The sequence below is a fragment of the Delphinapterus leucas genome, chromosome 4, assembly GCF_059928025.1.
Source record: "Delphinapterus leucas isolate spDelLeu-1000000601 "Yukka" chromosome 4, BTC_Dleu_Yukka2, whole genome shotgun sequence".
In the NCBI taxonomy this organism is placed as follows: Eukaryota; Metazoa; Chordata; class Mammalia; order Artiodactyla; family Monodontidae; genus Delphinapterus; species Delphinapterus leucas.
In genome coordinates, this window is record NC_143132.1 from 72,939,085 (window position 1) to 72,956,126 (window position 17,042).

At 47.0% G+C, this 17,042-nt stretch overlaps 1 long non-coding RNA gene across 1 annotated transcript in view; it reads right to left on the minus strand.

Moving 5' to 3' along the window:
* LOC149749345 (uncharacterized) overlaps window positions 1-17,042 on the minus strand; it is a 108,195-nt gene that overhangs the window by 14,314 nt on the left and 76,839 nt on the right. The gene's annotated exons all lie outside the window — the stretch shown is intronic.

Consider the following 17,042-nt stretch of genomic DNA (forward strand, 5'->3'; position numbering starts at 1 on the left):
AATAGGCTGATATTGCCTCCCCAGATTCCTGGTGGCGACTCAGGGCAGGGCACAGTAGCTGTGATTCACGGAGTGTGTGGGCACCGGAGGCCTGTGGGTGTCTTGGCAGCCGTTCAGCTCTCCCTACTAGAACCCATAGGGTCACAGCCAAGGAGACGAGGTATGCACACCCCACAGCCTCTGTCTTCCAGAATGCCACTGTCACCACCAAGACACAGGCTTCTCTGCCATATAGACACGGCCAACCGCCATGGCCAAGAGCATTAGGCAGGACAGCTCCAGAGCTGGGACAGGGTAGGGAAGGAGATACCGTGGGACTCTGACAGCCCAACGTAGGGGCAGATGTCTACCTATAGCCTGGGGGAAATGAGGAGAAGGGGGTCCCTAGGAGGGGACAGGGAATGCCCCGGCTGATAGAGGCTCAGCCAGGAGTTTGGGGCTTGGGGCCCAGCTGGGCTGCTGACTCACTGTGGGCTCTTAATCTCCTGTGGGAGGCAGGCCCAGCTCCTAGAAGCCTAGAGGGCTTAGTGGTATTTATGCAGCTACAGAAGTGGGGCCTGGGGGCTGGCATGTAGCCCTGCCTGGCCATGCACAGGAGGGCAGGGGAGCAGAGTGGGGCAGGAAAGAGCAGTGAGAGGCAGGATGAGGCGTTTGGAGAGAGAGAGGTGAGCCTGCAATGACCTGCGACAGGAGTGTTTGCAGGGGGACTGACATGGAGACAGACATGTGGGCGGGGTGGGAGTGAGGGAAAGTCAGGTAAACCTACACCCATGGAGGCGGTCCAGACTGTACACCCAGGTTTACGTAGAGATGGCTTTCGCATTTCCCAGTTTTCACAGTCGAGTCAAAGACTTCACTTTTCTCAATAAAATATATTAGACCTACTCAGAGGTTTAAGAATCCCAAGAATTTCAGTACATTAACAGAAACTCAAGACCCACTTCAGAGCTCTCGTTTCTCTCCTTCTGGCCCCTCTACTCCACCCCTGCCCTCTGAGGGCCCCAGTGTTCACTGAAGTCTCTCCCCTGTCTCCTTGTGCAAATATGAGATGGGAACGAAAATGCCCCCCTTCTATCTGCCTCCTCAAATGCTCCGACAAGGGTGACAGGAGATCCAGGAAGAGGCCCGTGCATCCCAAGGCTCTGTGTAAAATGCTGAATCTTGGCACAGAAATGTGGAGATCATGTTATTTTGAAATATTTTTAGAAGTGTTTCTGTAACCTATACATCTTTTTGCTCTGGGGCCTCCCATTCTGTGTAGCAGGGAGTGTCAGTGCTTCAGGGAAGGGCAGTCTCTGCCTTTGCTGAGGTTTCACTGTCAAATCAGATTTCCATGAGTTGCACGAATGACAATAGGCTTGAAAGTCAAGTGCTAGGGAGACAGGATTTTCTAAAGGCCTGGAGGATCCCATCATAAAATTTTATCCGTCCCTCCAAGGCAGGAAGAGGAAGGGGGGAGCTTATCCCTCTATTTCCAACAGATCATGGGAAAAGGAAGACAGAGGGGGGTCAGATAGGCATGTGTCTCCAACTCCCTTGGGGGAGACATGTTTGCTAAGTTGAGGAGAATACTTTGTCTTCTTTTCAGAGTCTGCAGGGACGACCAAACACATTCCCTGCACCAGGGAACATGCAGGTGTCTGTGGCCACATCAAAGAAGACGCAGCACAGCGTGAGAATCTCTGTGGCTCCTAGAGGCTGTTAAGGAACTTAGTTGAAAGTCTGACTGCAGAGCTGGTTGTGGAGGTGCTTGGCACTGTAGCCGAGATCAGAACCTGGATGTCCCACAGGGCCTTGGGCCTTGTGGGACCCAGAGAAAGTCCTGAGGGAGCCAAGTCATCGCAGGGACAACTGGCCAAATTGCAGCAGACATCAGCAGAACATCCATCCATTACCTGTGGCCCATGTGAGCCCTCAGACCAGCAACTCTCCACCATGGCTGCACGGCAGATTCACCTGCGATGAGTGAGCCCAGGGTCCATACCCAAAGGTTCTGATTTAATTGGTCTGGGATGAAGCACTGATATATTTTTAAAAAGCATCCTGGAGGGGCTTCTCTGGTGGTGCAGTGGTTAAGAATCTGCCTGCCAATGCAGGGGACACAGGTTCGAGCCCTGGTCCTGGAAGATCCCACATGCCGCGGAGCAACTAAGCCCATGCGCCACAACTACTGAGCCTGCGCTCTACAGCCTGTGAGGCACAACTACTGAGCCCGTGTGCCACAACTACTGAAGCCTGCGCACCTAGAGCTGGTGATCCAAAACAAGAGAAGCCACCGCAGTGAGACGCCCGCACACCGCAATGAAGAGTAGCCCCCGCTCACCGCAACTAGGGAAAGCCCACGCGCAGCAACGAAGACCCAACACAGCCACAAATAAATAAATTTTTTAAAAAAAGCATCCTGGAAAGCTTTTGCACAGCAAAGGAAACCATAAACAACACGAAAGACAACTTACAGAATGGGAGAAAATATTTGCAAACGATGTGACCGACAAGGGATTATTTTCCAAAATATACAAACAGCTCATACAGCTCAATATCAAAAAAACAAAACAAAAAACAACAACATCACAAATCAAAAAATGGGCAGAAGACCTAAACAGACATTTCTCCAAAGAAGACATACAGATGACCAACAGGCACAGGAAAAGATGCTCAACATTGCTAATTATTAGAGAAATGCAAATCAAAACTACAATGAGGTATCATCTCCTGTGGTCAGAACGGCCATCATCAAAAAGTCTACAAATAATAAATGCTGGAGAGGGTGTGGAGGAAAGGGAACCCTCTTGCACTGTTGGTGGGAATGTAAATTGGTGCAGCCACTATGGAGAACAGTATGGAGGTTCCTTAAAAAACTAAGATAGAGTTGCCATATGACCCAGCAATCCCACTCCCATGGGCATATCTCTGGAGAAAACTCTAATTTGCAAAGATACATGCATCCCAGTGTTCATAGCAGCACTATTTACAGTAGCCAAGACATGGAAGCAACCTAAATGCCCATGGACAGATGAATGGATAAAGAAGATGTGGTACATATTTACAATGGAATATTACTTGGCCATAGAAAAGAATGAAATAATGCCATTTGCAGCAACATGGATGGACCTAGAGATTGTCATACTAAGTGAAGTAAGCCAAAGACAAATATATGATATTGCTTATATGCAGAATCTTAAAAAAAAAGACACAAATGAACTTAATTTACTAAACAGAAATAGACCCACAGACATAGAAAACAAACTATGGTTACCAAAGGGGAGAGTGGCGGAAAGGGATAAATTAGGAGGTTGGGTTTAACATACACACACTACTATATATAAAATAGATAAATAACAAGGATCTACTATATAGCACAGGGAACTATACCCAATATTTTGTAATAACCTATAAGGGAAAAGAATCTGAAAAAGAATATCTATATATAACTGAATCACTGTGCTGTGCACCTGAAACTAACACAATATTGTAAATCAACGATATTTTAATTTAAAAAAAGCATCCTGGGCTTGTGACCAGGGAGGTGCTTCCTTCAGAGTTAGAAATATCCTCCATGGGACTTCCCTGGTGGCACAGTGGTTAAGAATCCACTTGCCAATGCAGGGGACATGGGCTCGAGCCCTGGTCGGGAAGATCCCACATGCCATGGAGCAACTAAGCCTGTGCGCCACAACTACTGAGCCTGCACTCTAGAGCCCACAAGCCACAACTACTGAAGCCCATGCGCCTAGAGCCCCTGCTCCGCAATAAGAGAAGCCACTGCAATGAGAAGCCTGCGCAAAGCAACGAAGAGTAGCCCCCGCTCAACGCAACTAGAGAAAGCCCACGCACAACAACAAAGACCCAACACAGCCAAAAATAAATAAATTAATCAATTAATTAATTAATTTAAAAAAGAAAAGAAATATCCTCCACACCAAGGCTAGGACTAGGGTGAGGCAAGTGAGGCACCGAGGATGCACAATTTAGGGAGGCGCTCACTCAACGCCCTGTAAGTGCAGGGTAGGCACCTGAGAGCGCCTCCATCCATGTGTGCCCCAGGTGCTACCCTCCCTCACCTAGCCCTGCTCCACCTCCTCTCCAGGTAAGTTCCTTCCCTGGTCCGATTTGAGGAGGTAAGCCAGGCCATGAGTCCCTCTCCTTTAGAAGGCACTGGAAAGCTGCTGATTAAAGTGTCATGCGGCCAAGAGACCTCTGGGGAATGGGGGGAAGAGAATGGGCAGAAAATCAAAGAATGGACAGACTAAATCATTACCTTACATGCTTTGCCAGTTTCTGGGATGGGAATGACCTGCCATGACCATGGGCTGCAAAATACAGCTTAGTCATTTCCACCAGGCCTCTGAAGCCAGGACACTTTGATTTAACTCACTATGGGGGAGGGTGGACAAGTCCCAGGGTTCTTCAGGAAGGGATACAAGTTGCACAAACCAAAGTGTGCTCATGTTCTGTCACAGTCAGAGACAAAGTAGGCACGTCTGCCTGCAACAGTGTGTGGGTGAGCTTGGAGGACCCTGCCCGGCTCTTGGTTGCTCATCATTTGTCTCACCCAGAAATCCGTCCCCGTGGCAATGAATCAGAAATTGGCACCATGGAAGGCAGACTTCTGAGAAGCATTTGGAGCTGATTAGTTGGTTAGTATGAGCTCAGGGCTCCAGTGAATGGCTCAGGACTGTGTGAAAGCTCGGGGCTTTACACGCTGGGACAAATGAGTTCTTTGTCGGTAATAAGTGACCTTTGTTTCCCTTTGCCCTGCCTCCCCACCTCCCTGCTTCATCCTGGCCTCAGCCCAGATCCTGGGTCCTCCAGAAGAAAACCCGACCTGGCCTTGCCAATGGTGTTGGGCACCCCGAGCCTCCATACAAGGGGGGTGGGGTGTCACTCTGTGTTTTAAGCCAAAGTTGCTCTTACAAGGGGCCAGACAAGGGCCCTGGCCTTTAGGAGCAGAGCTGTGTTCTGAGCTGTGTCAGAGCACTGTTTAAAACCTGGTTTTGTCAAAAAATTTCACAATTTGTATGGAAACACAAAAGACCCCGAATGGCCAAAGCAATCTTGAGAAAGAAAACCGGAGCTGGAGAAATCAGGCTCCCTGACTTCAGACTATACTACAAAGCTATAGTAATCAAGACAGTATGGTACTGGCACAAAAACAGAACTATAGATCAATGGAACAGGATAGAAAGCCCAGAGATAAACCCACACACATATGGTCACCTTATCTTTGATAAAGGAGGCAAGAATATACAGTGGAGAAAAGACAGCCTGTTCAATAAGTGGGGTTGGGAAAACTGGACAGCTACATGTAAAAGAATGAAACTAGAACACTCCCTAACACCATACACAAAAATAAACTCAAAATGGATTAAAGACCTAAATGTAAGGCCAGAAACTATCAAACTCTTAGAGGAAAACATAGGCAGAACCCTCTATGACATGAATCACAGCAAGATCCTTTTTGACCCACCTCCTAGAGAAATGGAAATGAGAACAAAAATAAATAAATGGGATCTTATGAAACTTCAAAGCTTTTGCACAGCAAAGGAAACGATAAACAAGAAGAAAAGACAACCCTCAGAATGGGAGAAAATATTTGCAAATGAAGCAACAGACAAAGGATTAATCTCCAAAATTTACAAGCAGCTCATGCAGCTCAATATCAAAAAAACAACCCAATCCATAAATGGGCAGAAGACCTAAATAGACATTTCTCCAAAGAAGATATACAGATTGCCAACAAACACATGAAAGGATGCTCAACATCACTAATCATTAGAGAAATGCAAATCAAAACTACAATGAGGTATCACCTCACACCGGTCAGAATGGCCATTATCAAAAAATCTACAAACAATAAATGCTGGAGAGGGTGTGGAGAAAAGGGAACCCTCTTGCACTGTTGGTGGGAACGTAAATTGATGCAGCTACTATGGAGAACAGTATGGAGGTTCCTTAAAAAACTAAAAATAGAACCACCATATGACCCAGCAATCCCACTACTGGGCATATACCCTGAGAAAACCATAATTCAAAAAGAGTCATGTTCCACAGTGTTCATTGCAGCTCTATTTACAGTAGCCAGGATATGGAAGCAACCTAAGTGTCTATCAACAGATGAATGGATAAAGAAGATGTGGCACATATATACAATGGAATATTACTCAGCCATAAAAAGAAATGAAATTGAGTTATTTGTAGTGAGGTGGATGGACCTAGAGTCTGTCATACAGAGTGAAGTAGGTCAGAAAGAGAAAAACAAATACTGTATGCTAACACATATATATGGAATCTAAAAAAAAAAAAGTGGTTCTGAAGAACCTAGGGGCAGGACAGAAATAAAGACACAGATGTAGAGAATGGACTTGAGGACATGGGGAGGGGGAAGGGTAAGCTGGGACGAAGTGAGAGAGTGCCATGGACTATATATACACTACCAAATGTAAAATAGATAGCTAGTGGGAAGTAGCCATATAGCACAGGGAGATCAGCTCAGTGCTTTGTGACCACCTAGAGGGGTGGGATAGGGAGGGTGAGAGGGAGACACAAGAGGGAGGAGATAAAGATGTTAAAAAATATATAAAAATAAAAATAAAAAAATTACACTGTAAAAAAAATCTGGTTTGGTCATCTCCTTTTTCTCAGTTTTTTTTTTAATAGATCTTTATTGGAGTATAATTGCTTCACAATACTGTGTTAGTTTCTATTGCACAACAAAGCAAATCAGCCATATGCATACACATGTCCCCATATCCCCTCCCTCTTGCGTCTCCCTCCCACCCTCCCTATCCCACCCCTCTAGGTGGTCACAAAGCACCGAGCTGATCTCCCTGTGCTATGCTACTGCTTCCCACCGGCCAACTATTTTATATCCAGTAGCGTGTGTATGTCGCTGCTACTCTCACTTCGCGCCCCCCGCCCCCCGCCACATCCTTTTTCTGCTTTGACAGCAGTGGGGAGTGTTAGTGTCAGCAGGGGAAGAGTGGGGGCAGGAGAGCAGCTCCCATCAGATGGCTGACTCCTGATCGCCGCACAGGGCCCTGTCAGCAGCCTCTGGTCCCAGGTCGCACACCTCCAGTCCCGAACCAATTTCCTGTAGCATGAGAATTTGAGGTCTGACTTCTATCAGATCTGATGGCTTGGCCAGATCTGCTGGCAGAGGGGATCTGCCTGCTCTCAGGGCTCTGGAGATGGTTAACATGTGAGCAGCCACTGAGGCTTCCTAAGGAACTAGGCCACTTCTTTCTCTCTCAATCTTGATTTCTGCTGAGAGAAGCAGCATCAATGACCCATAAAACTTGAGAGCTTTCCCCTTACCCATTTGCTAGGATCTGTTAATCTCTTCCAAGAGCCAGAAGCTAATCCATCTGCGAGACACCTGGTCTTGATTTAATTATTGTGCAAAGCAAAAGAACATCAGGCAGGTAAAAATCTGTAATTAGCAATAGTCTCTCAAGATTTTCTTTGTTGGTCCCCCCCTCCTCCTCTTTCCAGGCAGTGAGAGGGGATGAAAAGGAGCCAAAGGTAGTTTGGCTTAATTCCATCTTGAGTAATTACTCTGGAAAGCCCTCTGAAAAACTGCTGGCTGTTTAATTCAGCAATTTGAACTTGCATTTGGGAACATCATCAAACTGTAAATGCTTTGATCTCTTTTATGCTTCTGTGCATAAGGAAAACCAAGTACACCTAATTCTTCTGCCGTGTTGTCATAAGCATTAGAGACTCTTGGCACGTGGCCACAAGTAGGAGGCTCGAGAGGTGCTGGCTTTGTCTGAGGAGGAAACGGCTGGATGCCTTGGAGCGAACATCATAAGAGAAGCCAAGAAGCCGGAGCTCTGATCCCTGTTCCCAGTGGCTCACGAGATGACACTGGGCAGGACATGCCCCCTCCTGACTTCCACTGTCTAGTCTTAAAATAAGGGGTAAGGTCAGCTGATTTCTAAATTGCAAAGTCCTCTCTCCCCTAACCCCCCAAGCTCTGCCATGCTTCGCTTCTAGGAAACACATTCCTTTCTTACATCACAAACCCAGAGGTGAGGAAGGTTAAGCAGAAGCAAAGGTAACTAGGTCCAGAATCTTGCTCTGCAGGCTTATCAAAATGTTTAAGGAAAAGATAACCAACTGTGGATTATGAGATTCCTTTCAACAGTGGGACACCTTGGATGCAGTGTAGAGCCTGTAGCCACAGAGGAGAAAAAAATTAACTGGCCTCCAGGGGGTTTGTGGGGCACCTGTGACCTCAGCCTTAAGCAGCATCTCATGCTCTCCTACCTACAACACTAGAAAACCACGTGGGTTTTAGGCAATCACCCAAATTAAACCAATGCCATTGCCTTCCATGCTATTACAAGCTCCTCTTCTATGGAGGAAGAAAAGCAGAACTCGGACAACAGGGGCAGAGGTCTATTCATTCATATCTTCACTCAGGCATTTATTCAACAGATGCTAAGCACCTGTAATACATGAGGTCCTGGGCAGGTGTTAGGAACTGGATGAAGCCAACCCAGAGGCTGCCAGTGGTTCTTTGAGCATCTATATTCACATCTTTGGCAATTTCAGATTATATAGTAGATCTGTAACAAGAGAAAGTCATTCACAAGCAGACGTATCTTCTAGTTCTTAATGAGCCCCTGGATGGACACAGGTCCTTAACTAAGAATGCCCACCTCTGTCTGGAAGGCAGTGCTAACTAACCACTAAACCACCACCAACTCTCCCACCTCTGTCGAGTTCCTAGTCTTCCTTCAAGGCCTGATTCCATGCTGTCTCCCCTGGGAAGCCTCTCCTGATATCCCTAGGCAGATGTGATCTCTTCGTCTTCTGGTCATCCATGGCATTTGGTTGGTCCCACTCAGTTGGTTATCTTGTATCCAAAATTGCACTATCTTTGATTCTGCATGTCTCTTATTCTCCTTTATGCTGGTAGCTCCTCAAGGGCAAGGGCTTCTGAGGCACAGGAAGGACAGACTTTGTTGGAATAGTCAATATCCTGATTGTGAGACTGTACTAGAGTCTTGTAAGTCTTACCATTGAGAGAAACTGGGTAAAGGGCGCACCGGATCTCTCTGTATTGTATCTTATAACAGCATATGCGTCTACAATTATGTCCAAATAAAAATTTTAATTAAAAACAAAGCACACAGAATCATAAGACCTGAAAGATGGAAGAAACTCAAGAGGTCCTCTAGTCCTGTCTTTACCCAATGGATGAATTTCTGCCACAGCAGCCCACGTACAGACTTACCAGCCTTTTCCAAACCCCAGCAATGGAGAATTCACTGTTTCATGGGGGAGAGCATTCCATTTTCAGACAATTCCAGTTCTATTCTGAAACAAATGGGCCAGGCTATAACTTCTCCTTGGAGCCCACACAGAAGAAGCTGTTTCCTTATCCCCATGACAACCCTTCAGGGACATGAAGCTGGTCGTTATGTTCACCTGAGTCTCCTCTAGGCTGCAGAGTTTCTGTTCTCTTAACTTAACTCCATGTTTCAAGTTCTCATACCATTCTGGAACCTTTTCTCTGATTGTAACTCATATGTTACTCTGATCTGAAACAGGATTAACAGCCTCCTTTGTTCTGGACACTCCATTGGCTCCAAAGCTGTTAAGGACTACATTAGCATCTCTATGCTACCTGCATACCATTGGCTCATAGTAAATGTAGAGTCCACAATAACCCTTCAATCTTTTTGTTACACCAGCTACAGTCAAGATCCCCACCCCTGACACTCGCAATTATTGTTTTGTTTTGACTCAAAAGTAGGACTTTACATTTCTCTATACCTGGCTGCAGTTCACTTGACAACTTGAAGGAGGTCTGAGTCTGTGGTGGGATGTGGGTGGCTGGGAGCGGGAGGATGTGTGCATTCGAGCATGCTGTCATGGATTGGCCTTCATCCTGCCGCACTGTGCCCAGAGATGTCAGTACTTCCAGCGCTGGCAACCCTAGGGTATTGCTCACTGCTGTTGAATAGCAGGATAGGTTTATTTTTATGACACGTATTTACTGCAGAACGTCCTAGCAGAACCTCCTGGGTTTCACAAGTCTTCTGGCTCTATTACGTATGCAGAATGATGCCAGCCCGGCTCCCATCCTCATTCCCCATCCCCACAGAAACGCCGACTGGGAACCAGAGCATCGGGTTAAGGCTTAGTGTCAAGCATCTGTGCCCGCAGCTCAGGGAGATAGAGAGGATGCCTCTGTGGGACATTAGAGGGCAGGGACGTCCTACCCCTAACAAAATGAGAAGAAAAGGCAAGGCTTCCAGGCTCTTTAGGGCGGGGTGGGACAGAGTACCTGCTTATGTAAATTCAGTGAGGTCCAATTCTTTTTGGGGTGGTATAAACACAGTCTAGAACCCTATGCCCCAAAGCTTCAGTCTATCCTGTGTTCTCTTCCTTTGCCTGTCTTGGCATCAAGCATTGTTGCATTGGCCCCTGAGAGGCTAGCGGAAGCATATCCCCATCTCTCCCTCTGTTCAAACATCGTCAGTGGCTCCTGTTATCTTGGATTCCATTCCTGCCGCTCTCGCCACATGATTGACATGTCTTCTTGGTGTGTCCTTCCCCTCCATCTATTGTCAAATAGATGGGACTCCACTCAAATGCACACGTACATGAAGATTTCCTTAGTTCTTCCAAGGATTGTAATCTCACTCTTCTCTGTGCTTCTCTCTTCTCAGTATCCAAGGGGACACATCCTGGCAGGTTTCACAGAGGAGCTGCTGTGCTTGGTATCTGTACTGGCATTACATGGACCCTATCTTGCCTTGTTTGCATCTAGTGTATGCCTGTGGCAGAGACTGCTTGGTGTCCCCCAATACCTACTCTTCCTTCTTCCATGGCAGAAGACATTTTAGCAGAGCACATGGTCACCCAGAATAAAGACAATGATCCCCATTCTCATTTGTAGCTGGGCATTGCCACGTGACCAAGTTCTGGCCAATGGGATGGGAGTGCAAATGGCAAGAGCAATCTCTCCGCCTTTAAAGGGAAGGAGGCTCCTCCCCCCACCATGGCTCCTTCCCCCTTTCCATAGGCTGGAGTGTGGAGGTGGTGGTGAGCCTTGTTGGGCCATGCAAATGAGAACAACAACTTAGAGATGACCTGATGGAGCAAGAAAAGAAACGGAGCCTAAGCCTCTGATGATTCACTGCGCAGAACCATTTTACCAGCTCAGACTTTACTCGCGAAACACACTTCTTTCTGTCTTGTTTAAACCACAGTTCCTCTGTGTCTCTGTCCCACGTAGCTACACCTGCATCCTAACTAATAGAGTGTCCCACCCCACTTAATTCTTGGCTTCCTGTTCTGCTTCTGCCCTCTCCCTCCCTCTCTATTAGTTCACTGCTTCATCTCCCAGCTTTTGGCTTGTCCCTCCCCACTTGACCTACCCTGACCTCTCAAGGCAGCTTTGGATCCTTTCTCTGGCACCTGTCCTGACAGGCAAGCATGGGGGAAAGGGTGGCATTTTCAGATTCTGTTTGCTCTCTGGTTCCAACCTCTGCTACGTGGGTGTCAGACACCAGGCACTTAGTGCCTCCTGAGCCCTTACCTTCTCCACTTGCCTTAGTGAGTCCATGCCTTGTTCCCCTGTGACCAGACTGTGAGCTCCCTGAGGGCAGGCATTGTACCTGCCTCCTCTTGAAAGGTTCCCCAGTAACTTGTCCATAGCAGGCCCTTAATCAATGTGCAGATTCGCATCTTAGGATTCCTAGAGCAGCACACTGAGTCCTGGACAGTGCAGAGAGCTGTGTGCTTGTCACTAGCTTTTCCCAGTTATTGAAGCCTTCCCAGGTGGGAAAGGCAATTGGATCAATAAATCCATTCACCAGCTGCTTCTCAATTGGGTTCTCCCCAGAAGTTCTCCTCTCCACACAAAGAAGAAGAGGGTTCAGCCCAACTCCATCCTCCAGCACTTCAGCTTTCTGAGATGAGCTATGCCCACTCACTGTTGACCTTTAAGCACTAAGCCACAAACCCAGAGCAGGCTAAATTTTAGTCACTGAGTTAAGAAGAAAGGATTGGTCTGTACTGTACTTCCCATAACACCCAAAAATAACTTCTCCCCATGAGCCTGAGTGGGGAAAGTGACTGAAAAATACAGTAGAGCCCCTTAATTAAGTAGCTCATGACAGTACAACCTCTGTACCAGCCTCTCCAGGGCTGGAGGAGCTAGAAGATGCACGCCTACGTGCTGAGGGCACGGTGCCCCTGAGGAGTAGATCAAATGGGGGGAAAAGGAGGCACACTGCAGTGGGGCTTTACCACGTCCCCTTCCAGTAACTAGTGTGGAGAGGGTTCCACGGGAAATTGGAAGCTGCTGGATGCAGAAGACAGAGCTCCAGCTTAGAAATGAGAAAACTGTCCCAAGTACCAGCTCTGCCACTTCCTGCTTCCCCCAGTGACCGGTCCTGAACAAAGTGCCTGAGGCTTTCTGGACTCACTTTCCTCATCCTCTGATGGGAAGAGTGGACCAGATGCTCTCCAAGTCCTTCCTGGCCACAGCATCCTGGGAGTCTGGCTGTTCCTCCTGGTCATCTGCTTCATAGCTTCCTTCAGTCCCTGTCTGCCTTCACCCCGCCTGGCCACACACACACACTGATGCCTTTCCTCACTCCTCACTCCCTCCTTTTAGCCTCTCTTGTTTCCTACCCAGATGAATAACCATAAGCTGCAACTGGCTCCCAAAGGTAAGCGTACCAAAAGAGTCAATATGTGGATCCCGCTCGCTGCCTCCCAGCGCAGTTTCTCAAACACCATGTTCTACTGCAACAGCTTGGCCTTATTCAGTTAAATGCCTGTCCACCCGTACAGCAGATGGCAAAAACGGCCACATTAGTTTGTAGCTCCTCTCGTTAATAGGGGAGCCAAGTTCCCCACTCCTTTGTTTATGGTGGTAAGATACACATAAACATAAAGCTCACCGTTTTAACCATTTAAAAATGTACAGTTCTGTGGCATTAAGTACATTCACATTGTTGTGCAATCATCACCACCATCCGTCTCCAGAAGGTTTTCATCTTCCCCAGCTGAAACGCTGCACCCGTTAGACACTAACTCCCCAGTCCCTCCTCTCTCCAGCTCCTGGAAACCACCATTCTACTTTCTGTCTCTATTAATTTGACTACTCTAAGAAGTCCATATACGTGGACTCACACAGTAGTTTTTTTTGTTTTGTTTTGTTTTTTGCCGTACGCGGGCCTCTCACTGTTGTGGACTCTCCCGTTGCGGAGCCCAGGCTCCGGACGCGCAGGCTCAGCGGCCATGGCTCACGGGCCCAGCCGCTCCGCGGCATGTGGGATCTTCCCGGACCAGGGCACGAACCCGTGTCCCCTGCATTGGCAGGCGGACTCTCAACCACTGCGCCAACAGGGAAGCCCCAGTATTTTTCTTTTTGATTAGCTTATTTCAATTACCAAAATGTCTTCCAGGTTCATCCATGTTGTAGCATGTGACAGGATTTCCTTCCTTTATAAGACTGAATAATAATTCCATTGTACACAGAAACCGATTTTGTTTATCCATTCACACTTGGATTAACCATTAGACACTTTCACCTTTTGGCTATTGTGAATAATGCTGCTATGTACAGGGGTGTACAAATATCTGTTGAAGTCCCTTTTTTCAATTCTTTTGGGTATATACCCTGAACTGGAATTGCTGGATCATACAGTAATTTTGTGTTTACTTTTTTGAGGAATCGCCATAATGTTTCCCACAGTGGCTGCACCATTTTACATTCCCACCAGCAATACACAAATGTTCCAATTTCTCCACATTCTCTAACACTTGTTATTTTCTGTTTTTTGGATAATAGCCATCCTAATGAGTATGAAGTGGCATCTCACTGTGGCTTTGATTTGCATTTTCCTAATTATTAGTGATGTTGCACATCTTTTCGTGTGTTTATTGGTCATTTTATATCTTCTTTGGAGAAAGGTCAAGTTCCCCATTCTTTGCACCTGGGCTGGCCATTAGAGTGACCAACTGTCCTGGTTTGTTCAGAACTCTCCCAATTTTTGTACTGGAAGTCCTGTATCCTGGGAAACCCCTCAGCGCTGGGCAAACTAGAACAGTTGGTCACTCTAGCTGGCTTTGATCAATAGAATGCATTGGAAGTGAAAATGTGCAGCTTTCAGCCTAGGCCTCAAGGGGCTTTGCCACTCCCTCTCATGCAGCTCCTGGAAATCCGCTGCCCCATAAACAAACCCATGCTCGCCCACAGGATGATGAGAGGCATGTGGCCGGGTCACATAACTCTTACTAACAGCCTACTGGCCACCAGAACTGTGAGTGATGCCACCCTCAGTCATTCAACTGCCAGCCGATCTGCCCGCTGATGGCAGGTGCGCAGCCCAGCGGAGCTCAGCCAAGCTGGCCCAGACCAAAGAATGGCCCAGCCAGCCCACAGAGCCGTCATTTCAGTAAGCGGTTGTTGCTTTAAGCCACTGAGGTTGGGGATGATTTGTTACTCGGTGCAAACTAATTCATACAGCTCCACATAAAGTCTGCTATGTTCAGGGCTCCTCTAAAACCTCTGCTGCAGACAGGACCCTCCTGTCCTTCCCGTGCCCCTATTCTTAGTGAGAAGAGCTTCACCTACTCTTTTGTTGCAGCATGGCCACTGAAGCAGTCAAGGGCCCTTTCATTCTCTCTGCCAAAAATAGACAAAAGCTTTCCCCTCTTCCCATCCCTTTGTCCTCTCCTCACTATTCACTTCTCACTGCACAAAGAGAGATGCACTCATTAGACTTAGATGCTGAAGTAGACTTAAGGGCCCCTTCCGTATACCACAGCCAGCTAATTTTCCTTACTCAGTTCCCATTTTTCTCTCACCAATCTTTTTCTTCTTGATCACAGCACATCTGAAAGAACTCTGACTTGCTTCAAATGCTCTTTCTCCAGTTGGCTGAAGCTTCTGTGACGCCAGCCCTGCCCCACTTGCTTGGTTCTCTGGGCAGTCGCAGCGCGAGGAGTTGTTTCTACACAGGAGCCTGGTCATTGCCATCCTAGAAGCTGTTTCAAAGCTGTTCAGAGGGTCTCATTCTGGGAAGTCAAGGTCAAGCAAGATTAGCCCACTCTTCTAAAGGAGACCTGCTTCCTGCTGGAACTTTCTGGCTCTTATCTCTCTCAAGAAACATTGAACTGTACTTAAGTGTCCAATGATAAAGGCCTAAAACATGCAGACTTCTCTCTTTCTTCTCATCAACCCTTGGTTAGCCCTTGCACCTGCAGTGAGAAGGATCCGGTCATAGTGCTACCCCGGCCTCCAGGGCATGCAGGTAGCTGGTTGTGGATGGCAGAGTTCATTCACAGCCTCAGAGTGACGAGAATTCCATTTCAAGACTCCTTCCCTCATCCTGGGTCAATAAAGATCGAGCAATAGAAATGTCAGGACTTTAGAAATCACCTGGTCCAACACTGCCATTTTACAGATGAGGGAACTGAGGCCCAGACTTGCCCAAGTCTGGAAGTGACTTGTCCAAGGCAACCCAGCAAGATGGTGGCAAAGCCAGGGCTAGAACCATGGCCCTCTGACCTCCAGACTGGTGCTGCCTCAACTATCCATTGCTCATTGGTTGCTTTTTGAAAAATGAGTTAGGAGAAATGAAAGGAAGCCAAAGATTTTCTACAGACCAAACTGTTGGGCGGCAGAAGCCTAGGGTGGAGGGCAGTGCTGCCAAGATGAGAGATCTTAGAAAGCCTCCTCCTGTCCTCTCCTAGAGCTGAGAACATCCACAGGACAGAAACAAAACTTAAAGAAAAAGGAGCCGAGCCCCTTACCCAAGCCAGCATAGGAACATCCACCAGAGGAGAATGCCTTGTCCTCCCACCTTTCTATTTTATTTAGGAAACACCTTTCTTACGAACGTACACAACTTTTCCACAGGAAAACTCCATTGTGTATTAAATACCTATGTTCCTATTAATTCCCTTCTGATGCTTGTCAGGTTTTCACACCGTGCAATCACTCTAAGGATACACTTCTCAGGGTGATTTTTCTCTAATATTATTTCATATTCAGGTTTTTTTGTGTGTCAACGGAGGCCTCATGTTTGTCGATTATAATTGTAATACTGTGTCTATTATATGGGTGCATCATAATTTGCTTTCCAATTTGCCTCAGGTTGAATATTGTATCATTTCTAATTCATTAGTATTAACAACACCAGTATGGTTATTTCTGTATGAATAGTTCTTGTATCCCTTTGGGTTTATTTATTTGGAGTATGCTTCCCTGGACAGATGGCTGGATCGTGGCAAGGACTCAGCTCTTGCTATTGGCAGATTACTATCTAGAAAGGTGCAATCAGTTTGCAGGGCCTTCACCTTCATTTAAATGTGCCATTTCTCCTAGCACAGAACTGGGCTATCATTGAGTTTTGTCATTTATATTCATGTTTGCCATGTCAAATGGGGGAAGCTAAACAGTCAGGATTATAGGATATGAATCAAGGGAGGAGGACCTGTGAGATAAAGCCAAGAAGCAGAACTGGGTAGAAGCTGTGACAAATGCTCCAAGTAGGACGAAGTGAATGAGAGTTATTTGTTACAGCCCCTTGTCCCTGGATACGTGGTGGGCTGGCCTGGACTGAAAATTCAGAGTTAGGGTGCACCCCAGTTTAACAAATGTGTGGTGGAGCCCAAAACCTGCTTCCAGCTTTGCATTTCCTTCTCTTTTTTAGCCAGGATGTGCATCTTTCTGTCGATAGTTTACCATCTGCACTCCTTCTGTGCATTATCTTTGATTTCTTGTCCTGAGGACTCTTTTTCCTACTTTCACCAGCAAAAATCAGAGGTCCTGAATCATAAAGGAGCGTAAGAACCTCTCCACACGGGCTTCTCCTCACCCTGGGCCCCCGTGGCTCCCAAGAAGGCGTGACTCCCAAGAGTCGTTCCTGAGAAACACCTCTTCCTGGTTGTGTTTGATTTGGTCAAGATGGTGATGACCAAACAGAGCTTCTCAGAAGTTCCAAGGAGAAAGGGGTGGCACAGGGAGCACAAACAGTGAACCAGCTCCTCGGGCCATCTCTGCTTTT